We start from the raw sequence: 14,508 nt of genomic DNA, 5'->3' as shown, positions 1-14,508 counted from the left end.
CTCAATACCTGCAGGTGGAGGTCTTCCAGGTCATCCAGTAGATATCGATTGGCTTTGATCCTGTAAATCAGGATGGCCCAGCATCTCTATGTGGTCAACAGCGTGCAGCTCACTGTCATTAGATCTAAGTGCAGATGTGCTATTAGCAGGCCGCTGTTATTAAGCCTATAGCTGCTTTTACCGCATCCATGGCATGAGGGTTGGCACATGAGGTTATGCCACCTACTGAAGAGGTTATGTCACCTACTGAAGGAGCTGGTGCTCTGAGGTGCAGAGGTGAGCTCAAAGTGGACCAACTCACTCAGCCACACAACACGAACAACCTGCAGAGAAATTGGCCTCTTGTTGAAGTGTTATGCAAATGTCTCCACTCTCTGCTACCAAACGTAATGAACCGACTTGCAGCCTTAATGAGTTAGATGTTCAATTATTGTATGATCATGTGCCAGATTCACTAAGGCTGCGTTTACACAGGCAGCTCAATTCTGATCTTTTCTCCAATTATTGGCTAAATGTTGATCTGATTGATCAAAAGACAAATTAGTGGAAAAATATCAAAATTGGGTTGCCTGTGTAAACGCAGCCTAATTGATGCCAAACAAAGCCCCATTTGCAGGCCCAACAAAGAGGGCAGGTGAAGCATTATACTGCAAATGTTTCTTTATTATTCAAACCTTTTATTGCTAATTGTCTCTCCTTGCAAAAGCATGTACATTTACCGAGGTGAATAGCCTACCTGTCCCTATTTTTTTAAATCTCATGCAGGTTTTATGAGTATAAATATGAACCCTCATCCTCCGTATTTATTATTCAGCAAATGGAGAAGAGGTAATGAGATTAATTTGATGTTAAGAATAGACTACCTGCCTCTGAACACTACTTTGGATGTTTTGCCATTGGTTATAATTAGATATGTGCGCATTTATGTATATGCATTTTGTATGGCACTCATTTCTTAGGTGTTTTACATAATGTTATCAAGCTTTCATGATTTTGCACATTCATGCGTAACTGAATCAGGGTTGCATGTTGTGTGCATGAATTAAGCATGCTACACCATCATCATGCTGCACTGTGGCGTCATCATATAGCAACTCAACTTTTATCAAGGGAGTTATTATCTTTCGATTTCAGGTGAATTGTTTCGCTCAAAAGGTTTTGACTACCATCATGATATACGCAATCGCACAACACTCCTAATGCCAATTGTCCTTATTTCTTGTGCCTAAGACGCCTCCCTAGCATACCGCCAGTTATATAAGATATTGACATTGGGCCTACAGGTCATCCTGAGTTTATGAGTAATCCTGCTTTACCATTGACATGGGTCGGTTGGCTCACCATTGTTGTCAGATTGAGTTGTTGATTGGAACAATGCAACTACTAGAGTGCTATGTAACATGTTAATACAATGTAGTTACTGAGGAATTACATTTTTACTACACAGGTACGGCCACTACTTTATGTTTGAAGAAAAGCCTTGTGTTGATTTCTGTGGGGATGTAGATTGTGAATGACATCACTAGGGCAATCATATCAGGGAGAGGGGTTAGATTATAGAGAACCTTGTAACCTCTGTTGTTTTATAGGGTTAGAATCTGGATTATGAAGGGAAGATCATTATAAGAGGAGTTCGATGACCTCATTGACACGTCTCACCAATCCCAGTGTACCCATTTATCTTCTTATTCCTGAGGAGTCAACATAACGCATACCCGTTCAAACCGTTTGGGGGCGTTTTCACTATTCTAGAATTATAGGTCGTGTTTTCTCTATTCTAGAATGATAGGTCAAGTGTTTTTTTCAATTCAAGAATTATACACTACATGACCAAAAGTATGTGGACACCTGCTCGTCGAACATCTCCTTCCAAGATCATGGGCATTAATATGGAGTTGGTCTCCCCTTTGCTGCTATAACAGCCTCCACTCTTCTGGGAAGGCTTTCCACTAGATGTTGGAACATTGTGGCGGGGACTTGCTTCCATTCAGCCACAAGAGCATTAGTGAGGTCAGGCACTGATGTTGGGCGATTAGGTCTGGCTCGCAGTCGGCGTTACAGTTCATCCCAAAGGTGTTCGATGGGGTTGAGGTCAGGGCTCTGTGCAGGCCAGTCAAGTTCTTCCACACCGATCTCGACAAACAATTTCTGATGGACCTCGCTTTGTGCACGGGGTTATTGTCATGCTGAAACAGGAAAGGGCCTTCCCCAAATCGTTGCCACAAAAATGGAAGCACAGAATCGTTTAGAATGTAATTGTATGCTGTAGCGTTAAGATTTGCCTTCACTGGAACTAAGGGGCCTAGCCCGAACCATGAAAAACAGCCCCAGACTATTATTCCTCCTCTACCAAACTTTACAGTTGGCACTATGCATTGGGGCAGGTAGCATTCTCCTGGCATTCGCCAAACCCAGATTAGTCCGTCGGACAGCCAGATGGTGAGGTGTGATTCATCACTCCAGAGAACGCGTTTCTACTGCTCCAGAGTCCAATGGCGGCGAGCTTTACACCACTCCAGCCGACGCTTGGCATTGCGCATTGTGATCTTAGGCTTGTATGCAGCTGCTCAGCCATGGAAACCCATTTCATAAAGCTCCCGACGAACAGTTCTTGTGCTGACGTTGCTTCTAGAGGCAGTTTGGAACTCGGTAGTGAGTGGTGCAACCGAGGACAGACGATTTTAACGCGCTTCAGCACTCGTCAGTCCCATTGTGTGAGCTTGTGTGGCCTACCACTTAGCGGCTGAGCCGTTGTTGCTCCTAGAAGTTTCCACTTCACAATAACAGCACTTACAGTTGACCGGGGCAGCTCTAGCAGGGCAGAAATTTGACGAACTGACTTGTTGGAAGGGTGGCATCCTATGACGATGCCATGTTGAAAGTCACTGAGCACTTCAGTAAGGCCATTCTATTGCCAATGTTTGTCTATGGAGATTGCATGGCTATGTTCTCGATTTTATACACCTGTCAGCAATGGGTATGGCTGAAATAGCTAGGGGTAAAGTGACTGCATAGTCAATAAACCTGACATCCTGGATACTACTCTTATTCTTCCTGTCATAACTATGCACTCTTCCCATTGATTTCACAGTTATAAAATTGACTTAATGTAGTCTATGTACAGTCTAACATTTCATTATCAAGATCAGACAGTGTCTGTGTTTCAGTAACACAGACACTGTCATGCATTTCAAACAGCTAATTTTGCTGAAAGTATTCAAGATGACAATTGTTCTTATCGTTCTAGGAACCCTTGATTACAGTGCTTGCATACAACACTTCCGATATACATTTCATGGCCAAAGCTACAAAGGGTCATCCAAATTATTAACCTTGGGCTCTAAGTCTGAATGGGTGAGTATGGCAAGCTGGGCAAGTGCGAATGATGCCATCTTGGAAATCTGGGCAAGGGAGGATGCAAAACATACCCAAAAAATTATGATATTTTCACAATATGAGGTCGAAATAACACTCTGAAAATGCCTGTAATTTCAGCCTGTTGAGGTGGGATGGAGTTCTTGGCCCAGATCATGACGTCCCAATCTATTCTGATTATAATAGACCAATGACTTTTCATCTGGGTAAAGGGTTGGGCTTTAGACAATTCTATCAGCCAATCAGCACGGTGTATGTAAATATCTTCACATTTGTTTCCTAATACCCACACGATAAGACTGAGCATTTGAATGGCCAAAAGAGGCTCAGGGAAATAAATTACAAAAAATATATGTTGGAGTTATTTTCATTAAATAAACACACACAATGATTTTATTAGGCATACAGTGATGATTTAAAAATACAATTAAGAGACTGCATGGGGGCTTTAAGCATCGTTTGCCAGTACACAAGTGATGGTCATTTTTGAGTTAGTGTTATTAGGCACAGATGAGCTCTAGAATGGACCTTTGGTTTGATTGTCAATGAGGTTGTGCAACAGATTTATTTTAGGGTGGACTGCTTTGCCAGGTCTTGGGTAACTTGGCATGGCTTGAGTGTGAGTTCAGTACAGGATAATACTGTACCCTCATCATCGTTATCATGCAACAGCTCTTCAGTACTCATCTCTGCAACCAAGGTTAAACCTCTATTCAACCAAGTATCCATATTACTTAGATAACATGTTGCTGCTATACCTGTGTAATAACACTAATTACCATAGTAACAACGTTGTACACTTATTACACAGGTATAAGGGCTACTTAATGTAAAGTTCTGCTTTCCAGGTTTTGAAAAGTGCATGCCATACATGCTCTGCCAAATGTAATGGTATGTTCACATAGCATTGCTATTTTTCATTCTTGGTGATGTTTGATATTGGAGCTACTGCATCAGAATCGTCCATGATGTCCTCAAGGTTGAAGATAACGAGTTTCTTTAACCTAGGATGTCCTATGCTCCCAACAGTCCCCCAATGACAATCATCTCCTGGTGAAATGAAATGTTTCAATGATCATGTCCATGATAACAACATAATAATATAATAATAATATGCCATTTAGCAGACGCTTTTATCCAAAGCGACTTACAGTCATGCGTGCATACATTTTTGTGTATGGGTGGTCCCGGGGATCGAACCCACTACCTTGGCGTTACAAGCGCCGTGCTCTACCAGCTGAGCTACAGAGGACCACATGAACTAAACCTGTAAACCAGCAAATGAAAGCTCTCCAACACGAGCGAAGTGGATGTTCTGTATTTACTTGCAGCTGTCAGTTAATGCTCTCTTGCTTTTGTAAACCAATATACTGACAGATTAGATGACAAGCTCAGGTGCACATGGATTACAAGTCTGTTTAATATGTTAACCCTAAACGCGCCAACAGGGGTACATTTAGACTCCAAGGGGTCAAAAATGTTTTTTATCCTTCTGAAATTGTAGGACTTTGTCAAGCAACTAGTTACCGAATTTTTAATTTTTTTTGTATACTAGTGGTGCGCGGCTAAACTGAAAATGTGGGCTCAATAGTAAACTTTGTGATAAATGCACCAAATCTGGCACAGAGGTAGATGTATGCAACAACCTAGGCAATAGTTACAGGGGAGAATAATGAGCCAATTGGAAGCTGGGGATGATTAGGTGGTCATGATGGTATGAGGGCCAGATTGGGAATTTAGCCAGGACACTGGGGTTAACACAACCTACTCTTACGATAAGTGCCATGGGATCTTTAGTGATACCCGTTTACCGTCTCATCAGAAAGACGGCACCCTACACAGGGCAATGTCCCCAATCACTGCCCTGGGGCATTGGGATATTTTTTGGGGACCAGAGGAAAGAGTGCCTCCTACTGGCCCACCAACACCACTTCCAGCAGCATCTGGTCTCCAATCAATGGACCAACCCTGCTTAGCTTCAGAGGCAAGCCAGCGGTGGGATGCAGGTGGTATGCTGCTGGCAAATACATATTTAGCTACCAATGTCTCTATACCAAGTTGAGAGTCTCATCTTTCAGATGCAATTGGAACTGAGTTGATAGCCCATAGCATTCCAAAGTGTCTCTTTGCAATCATTACAAATTTGGGGTAAAAAATTACCCCCGTTGTTGAACAGGATCATTAAAGAACCAATGGTTAATGTGTTATAATCATTGCATAGAAATGTAATTGTATTGTAAGGTCTGATCTCATTATTACTGAAACAAGATACAAGTGGAAAATATAAAGATCCAGTCCATTTACAAAATTGGAGGCCCCTTACACTTCAGTGTTGTGATGCAAAAATCCTAGCAAAATGTATAGCGCATAGAATTAAAAAGGTATTGTCGGATATTATTCATTCTAATCAGACAGGTTTTTTACATGGAAGATACATTGGAGATAATATAAGGCAAGTATTGGAAACACTATGGAAAATATGGGAAACCAGGCCTGCTATTCATAGCAGACTTCGAAAAGGCATTTGATAAAGTTCGACTGGGGTTTATATATAAATGCCTGGAGCATTTCAATTTTGGAGAATCTCTTATAAAATGGGTCAAAATCATGTATAGTAACCCTAGGTGTAAAATAGTAAATAATGGCTATTTCTCAGAAAGTTTAAAACTGTCGAGGAGTGAAACAAGGTTGTCCACTATCGGCATATCTATTTATTGTGGCCATCGAGATGTTAGCTATTAAAATCAGATCCAATAATAATATCAGAGGATTAGAAATACAGGGCTTAAAAACAAAGGTGTCATTGTACGCTGATGATTCATGTTTTATTTTAAATCCACAACTAGAATCCCTCCACAGCCTCATAGATGATCTAGATACATTTTCTAACCTCTGGATTACAACCAAATTATGACAAATGTACTATATTACGTATTGGAACACTAAAAAATACAATTTTTACATTACCATGTAGTTTACCAATAAAATGGTCTGATGGTGATGTGGATATACTCGGAATACATATCCCAAAGGAAATAAATGATCTCACTTCAATAAATTTTAATAGAAAGTTAGCAAAAATAGATAAGATCTTACTACCATGGAAAGGAAAATACCTGTCAATTTGTGAAAAAATCACCCTGATTAACTCTTTAGTATTATCCCAGTTTACCTATTTGCTTATGGTCTTGCCTACGCCTAGCGAACAGTTTTTTAAATTATATGAGAAAAATATTCAATTTTATTTGGAACGGCAAGCCAGACAAAATTAAAAGGGCATATTTATATAATGAATATGAATTTGGAGGACAGAAATTATTAAATATTAAAGCATTAGACCTATCACTAAAAGCTTCAGTCATACAAAAGTTATACTTAAATCCGAACTGGTTCTCAAGCAAATTAGTAAGATTGTCTCACCCAATGTTCAAGAAAGGCCTTTTTCCATTTATTCAGATTACAACCTCTCACTTTCAGTTATTTGAAAAGGAAATAATCTCCCAAATATCACTATTTCTAAAACAAGCCATAGAAAGTTGGTTGCAATTTCAATTTAATCCTCCAGAAACGACAGAACAAATAATGCAACAAATATTGTGGTTAAATTCAAATATACTAATTGACAAAAAAACTTTATTTTTTGACAGAATGTTTAAAAAAGGTATAATCTTCGTAAATGATATCATCGGTAGGACTGGTGGAGTTATGTCGCACATGCAGCTAACAAAAACATATGGAAATGTCTGCTCTACCCAAAATTACAACCAAATAATTGCAGCCTTACCGCAAAAGTGGAAGAGGAAAGTGGAAGGGGGAGGAACTTGTCTGTCGGCCTTGCATTAAAGAACATAATTGGTTAAGGAAAACTGTGATAAATAAAAAAGTATATCAGTTTCACTTAAGGACCAAAGGATTGACAGCCGTCCCATATAGATTGCAAAATAGATGGGAAGAGATCTTTGACGTACCGATCCCATGGCATAGTGTTTATGAACTGACACGCAAAACGACACAGGATTCAAAAATTAGAATCTTTCTATTTAAATTATTATATAAAATTCTTGCTACCAATAGAATGTTATTTATATGGGGGATACAATCTTCCCAGCTCTACAGATTTTGCTGTGAAGAGACAGAATCATTGTTTTGGTTCTGTCCATTTGTAGCTTGTTTTTGGACACAGGTCCAGGAATGGCTAAAGGATTGCAATATTTACCTGGAGCTAACCTTGCAGATAGCATTACTGGGTGATCGGAAAAGTCATAGTCAATCAATCAATAATATAATAATACTTTTAGCAAAAATGTTTATTTTTAATTCACAATCTGTAGAAGCAATGAGAATAGAAAGGTTCAGAACTTTTGTAAAACATCACAGTACGGTTGAAATATATATGGCAAATAGAAATTCTATATGGATGGTGTTAAGAGATAGATGGGAGGTATTGAATAGAGTTGAAGGATGGGACTAATAACAAATAACAACAAATAATAACAAAGATAGCTAATAATGTAAGCATACTGTGTCCATAATAAGTATATAGGTTGTATGTTGGGAGCTTTTGGGAAAGAGCACAGTTAGAAAGATATGGCATATAGAAGCAAACCGGATGGACATCATGAAAATGATTGGAGAGGTTGAGAGTAGAAGAAGTTCAGGAGCAAAAAAAAATATATATATATATATAATAGAATTATTGTAAAATTAACTCTGTCCATAAGGTGTAGATAGTAAGTATAGACCGGAAGTAGAGGCCTGGGCATTGTTGTTCACTAATTTACTCCAAGTAGGGAAAGGATGGTGGGGTTGAAAAGTAATAAAGGGGAGTATATATACAGTGGGGAGAACAAGTATTTGATACACTGCCAATTTTGCAGGTTTTCCTACTTACAAAGCATGTAGAGGTTTGTAATTTTTATCATAGGTACACTTCAAATGTGAGAGACGGAATCTAAAACAAAAATCCAGAAAATCACATTGTATGATTTTTAAGTAATTAATTTGCATTTTGTTGCATGACATAAGTATTTGATCACCTACCAAACAGTAAGAATTCCGGCTCTCACAGACCTGTTAGTTTTTCTTTAAGAAGCCCTCCTGTTCTCCACTCATTACCTGTATTAACTGCACCTGTTTGAACTCGTTACTTGTATAAAAGACACCTGTCCACACACTCAATCAAACAGACTCCAACCTCTCCACAATAGCCAAGACCAGAGAGCTGTGTAAGGACATCAGGGATAAAATTGTAGACCTGCACAAGGCTGGGATGGGCTACAGGACAATAGGCAAGCAGCTTGGTGAGAAGGCAACAACTGTTGGCGCAATTATTAGAAAATGGAAGAAGTTCAAGATGACGGTCAATCACCCTCGGTCTGGGGCTCCATGCAAGATCTCACCTTGTGGGGCATCAATGATCATGAGGAAGGTGAGGGATCCGCCCAGAACTACACGGCAGGACCTGGTCAATGACCTGAAGAGAGCTGGGACCACAGTCTCAAAGAAAACCATTAGTAACACACTACGCCGTCATGGATTCAAATCCTGCAGCGTACGCAAGGTCCCCCTGCTCAAGCCAGCGCATGTCCAGGCCCGTCTGAAGTTTGCCAATGACCATCTGGATGATCCAGAGGAGGAATGGGAGAAGGTAATGTGATCTGATGAGACAAAAATATAGCTTTTTGGTCTAAACTCCACTCGCCGTGTTTGGAGGAAGAAGAAGGATGAGTACAACCCCAAGAACACCATCCCAACCGTGAAGCATGGAGGTGGAAACATCATTCTTTGGGGATGCTTTTCTGCAAAGGGGACAGGACGACTGCACCGTATTGAGGGGAGGATGGATGGGGCCATGTATCGCGAGATCTTGGCCAACAACCTCCTTCCCTCAGTAAGAGCATTGAAGATGGGTCGTGGCTGGGTCTTCCAGCATGACAACGACCCGAAACACACAGCCAGGGCAACTAAGGAGTGGCTCCGTAAGAAGCATCTCAAGGTCCTGGAGTGGCCTAGCCAGTCTCCAGACCTGAACCCAATAGAAAATCTTTGGAGGGAGCTGAAAGTCCGTATTGCCCAGCGACAGCCCCGAAACCTGAAGGTCTGTATGGAGGAGTGGGCCAAAATCCCTGCTGCAGTGTGTGCAAACCTGGTCAAGACCTACAGGAAATGTATGATCTCTGTAATTGCAAACAAAGGTTTCTGTACCAGATATTAAGTTCTGCTTTTCTGATGTATCAAATACTTATGTCATGCAATAACATGCAAATTAATTACTTACAAATAATACAATGTGATTTTCTGGATTTTTGTTTTAGATTCTGTCTCTCACAGTTGAAGTGTACCTATGATAAAAATTACAGACCTCTACATGCTTTGTAAGTAGGAAAACCTGCAAAATCGGCAGTGTATCAAATACTTGTTCTCCCCACTGTATATAAAAAAAACATGGGGGTTTGGAAGTGATGCAGACAATTACATTGATAGAAGATACAATCTATCTGCAATATTAAGCTGATCCATTCCCCCGGGATGCATTGTATGCATTGTTTTCCTTACAGGACTAATTGTTGTTGTGTTTGACATTGCTTCTCCTTTGTCATTGCATAGTGCTATGACCGGTTATCAAATTATCAGTACCTGATAAGCCTATGAGAGATGAATGTACAGTATAAGCTTGTGAAGGGTCAATGGCATGTATAAGACTAATGTCCTTCACATCTGCAATATGCTGTTATAATCCAGTGTGGTCATTAACAATTTGCATCCTGTTTCTTGCGAGTGCTTGCATTGTGATGTTGTGTGAGCACATAGGCTATGGCTAGCTGTAAAGCTTGTTATATCATTTATATTTATCAAATAATAATTACTGATATTCGATGTCTGACAGTAATATTGTTTGCCAAATCAACATGCATTGAGAGCATGCATAAACCCATTGCAATTAGGCTATGCAGTGCCATTTTCAGTATTCTGCATGTGTATGAACAGTATACAGTCGTGGTCAAAAGTTTTGAGAATTACACAAATATTAATTTTCACAAAGTCTGATGCCTCTGTTTTTATGATGGCAATTTGCATGTACTCCAGAATGTTATGAAGAGTGATCAGATTAATTGAAAAGTCCCTCTTTGCCATGAAAATGAACTTAATCCCCCAAAAACATTTCCACTGCATTTCAGCCCTGCCACAAAAGGACCAGCTGACATCATGTCAGTGATTCTCTCATTAACACAGGTGAGAGTGTTGACGAGGACAAGGCTGGAGATCACTCTGTCATGCTGATTGAGTTAGAATAACAGACTGGAAGCTTTAAAAGGAGGGTGGTGCTTGAAATCATTGTTCTTCCTCTGTTAACCATGGTTACCTGCAAGGAAACACGTGCCGTCATCATTGCTTTGCACAAAAAGGACTTCACAGGCATGGATATTGCTGATTGTAAGATTGCACCTAAATCAACCATTTATCGGATCATCAAGAATTTCAAGGAGAGAGGTTCAATTGTTGTGAAGAAGGCTTCAGGGCGCCCAAGAAAGTCCAGCAAGCGCCAGGACCGTCTGCTAAAGTTGATTCAGCTGCGGGATCGGGGCACCACCAGTGCAGAGCTTGCTCAGGAATGGCAGCAGGCAGGTGTGAGTGCATCTGCACACACAGTGAGGCGAAGACTTTTGGAGGTTGGCCTGGTGTCAATAAGGGCAGCGAGGAAACCACTTCTCTCCAGGAAAAACATCAGGGACAGACTGATATTCTGCAAAAGGTACAGGGATTGGACAGCTGAGGACTTGGGTAAAGTCATTTTCTCTGATGAATCCCCTTTCCGATTGTTTGGGGCATCCGGAAAAAAGCTTGTCCGGAGAAGACAAGGTGAGCGCTACCATCAGTCCTGTGTCATGCCAACAGTAAAGCATCCTGAGACCATTCATGTGTGGGGTTGCTTCTCAGCCAATTTTGCCTAAGAACACAGCCATGAATAAAGAATGGTACCAACACATCCTCCGAGAGCAACTTCTCCCAACCATCCAAGAACAGTTTGGTGACGAACAATGCCTTTTCCAGCATGATTGAGAACCTTGCCATAATGCAAAAGTGATAACTAAGTGGCTCGGGGAACAAAACAAATTTTGGGTCCATGGCCAGGAAACTCCCCAGACCTTAATCCCATTGAGAACTTGTGGTCGATCCTCAAGAGGCTTGTGGACAAACAAAAACCCACAAATTCTGACAAACTCCAAGCATTGATTATGCAAGAATGGGCTGCTATCAGTCAGGATGTGGCCCAGAAGTTAATTGACAGCATGCCAGGGTGGATTGCAGAGGTCTTGAAAAAGAAGGGTCAACACTGCAAATATTGACTCTTTGCATAAACTTAATGTAATTGTCAATAAAAGCCTTTGACACTTATGGAATGCTTGTAATTATACTTCAGTATACCATAGTAACATCTGACAAAAATATCTAAAAACACTGAAGCAGCAGACTTTGTGAAGACCAATGCTTGTGTCATTCTCAAAATGTTTGACCATGACTGTAGATGAATGCATCAACAGTAAAATACTAAACATGCATTAGGTCAACATTTGCATGATAACACCTTGATGAAAAGTAATACATCCTAACACAGTCCTATTGCAATGAATAGGTTACTGCACATGTTGGTCTGGTAATAAAAATGTATAGATCTAAAGATACAATCTGTAATTTTAACAGCATGGCCCTGCCACTTTGTTTGGTAAACTGATGGATGAAAAAGTAACCAATTTGACAAAAATGATCCCAGTATTTGTTGTTCAACACCAACACGACGTTCGAGAGACAGGACATAGTGTTGACTATAGTCTGCACTGCTCTCTCAATAAATGAACGACTGTGAGATCTCGGCCCCTCCCCCATTGACCGGGGATTTAACCGCGGGACATAATCTCCGACCTGAAAAATATAGTTGTTTCCGTGGCTGCCGACACAGTAATCTGTCCAGTCCTCAACGAGTTTTTAGCAGGAGAGTCAAAGAAGAGCTACCTACATCACCTACAGTAGCCTCACTGGCAAGTCAAAGAGAAATCCGCGCCGCCCGGGTAAACTTCTTCTAGGGTATAGATAGGCCTATCTCATTCATGAAAGTCAGTGCTTCTCGGTCTGAATTGAATGATTGCAGCCACGTCCTATGATATAGTTGCTTCTTTTAATCTTAAAATTTTAATTTCAGCATGCAACTTTTTTGCCTAATTTCTAGGCTATTCTGCGCGTGGATGACGTTCAGATTCTGAAAAAAGTCCATAGCCCTACAATTTAAGTCAAATAATGCAGCTTATCTGTAAGTATATTTTTGAGATTGTTTTACAATCAGAATCGTGTAAAATAACATACTTTCTAACGGGCTTATTCGAGTGATTGCGCAGGGGATGCTACAGCCAATTTGCTCCCTCCGGCGGCTTAGAGCGTATAGCCATAGAAAAAAAAAACACAGGATGTGCGAAGTTCCAGCGAATTTCGGTCTATAAATACACAAGAACGCTCTGTCCTCTCGCTTTTTCCTTCGGCGTTTTCTACTAGTAATGTCCTTGCATTGGCGGGAGCGCCTGCATCCGTAAAGGGAATACCACATGTGGCTTGAGTTGTTATAAACCTGTAGGTAAGGTAGACCAGCTTTAACACACCTAACAATCTGAAATTGTCTTTAAAGTTTAAACTAGCCGGAAGTGATGATCAATAGATTTACAACATCAATTAGATATTTTTTCTTCTTCTGAATTATGGATAGCAACACTTGAACACTATCTCTGTATTTATTTTCCTCTGGGGAAAATAGTATATTCTATTCAGTTGTGTCTATCCTACGATGTGGCGTTATTCTAGCATTTTAGGCTACTGAACACTCTGCTCTGCACCTGGATGATCTGGATATGCACATTAATCTGGATTACTGAATATGCACATTAATTAATTCAGAAGAAGAAAATTGTCAAAGACTCCAGCCACCCTAGTCATAGACTGTTCTCTCTGCTACCGCACGGCAAGCGGTACCGGAGTGCCAAGTCTAGGTCCAAAAGACTTCTCAACAGCTTCTACCCCCAAGCCATAAGACTCCTGAACAGCTAATCATGGCTACCCGGACTATTTGCACTGCCCCCCCACCCCATCCTTTTTACGCTGCTGCTACTCTGTTAATTATTTATGCATAGTCACTTTAACTCTACCCACATGTACATATTACTTCAACTACCTCAACTAGCCGGTGCCCCCGCACATTGACTCTGCACCGGTACCCCCCTGTATATATAGCCTCCCTACTGTTATTTAATTTTACCTCTGCTCTTTTTTTCTCAACACTTTTTTTGTTGTTGTTTTATTTTTACTTTTTTTGTTAAAAATAAATGCACTGTTGGTTAAGGGCTGTAAGTAAGCATTTCACTGTAATGTCTGCACATTTGATTTGATTTGATTTGATTTAATCTGGATTACTGAATATGCACATTCATCTGGATGTACTGGATATGCACATTCATCTGGATGTACTGGATATGCACATTCATCTGGATGTACTGGATATGCACATGAATCTGGATTACTGAATATGCACATTAATCTGGATTACTGAATATGCACATTCATCTGGATGTACTGAATATGCACATTAATCTGGTTGTACTGGATATGCACATTAATCTGGATGTGATCTGGATATACTGAATATGATCCACTGCTGACTTGCATGTTCTGCTGCTTGTGGTGTAGATTGACAACAGAATGACAGCACATTGACGTGGGTAGAGCGAGATATACACTATAATATCAGGGAGATAAGTAAATAGCCATGACAGGTTGCTGTGGAAGAGAGACTGAGCGGGACCAGACAGGTACAGAGATTTTTCTCTTATAATAGCTGGTAGGTAGCCTAGTTTGCTGGGGAAGAATGTGATTCAATGTTTTACTGTAGTTATACAATCATTTGACTATAATAGTTTATTTGGATAAAAGTGCCTGCTAAATGACATATTCATTGTCAGATAGAACTGACAGTGATTCATTGTGTTTTTCCTTTTCTATGAAACGTTTTTTGACTGTTTGGATATCCATGATGAAGCCTAAGATGATGCATAGGAGGATGAGAGGCAGTGATGCTTAACTGCTTCAACCTTT

Source organism: Coregonus clupeaformis, chromosome 24 (genome assembly GCF_020615455.1).
Source record: "Coregonus clupeaformis isolate EN_2021a chromosome 24, ASM2061545v1, whole genome shotgun sequence".
NCBI lineage: Eukaryota > Metazoa > Chordata > Actinopteri > Salmoniformes > Salmonidae > Coregonus > Coregonus clupeaformis.
The sequence above is the reverse complement of the archived record's forward strand: the minus strand, read 5'-3'. Positions refer to the sequence as shown.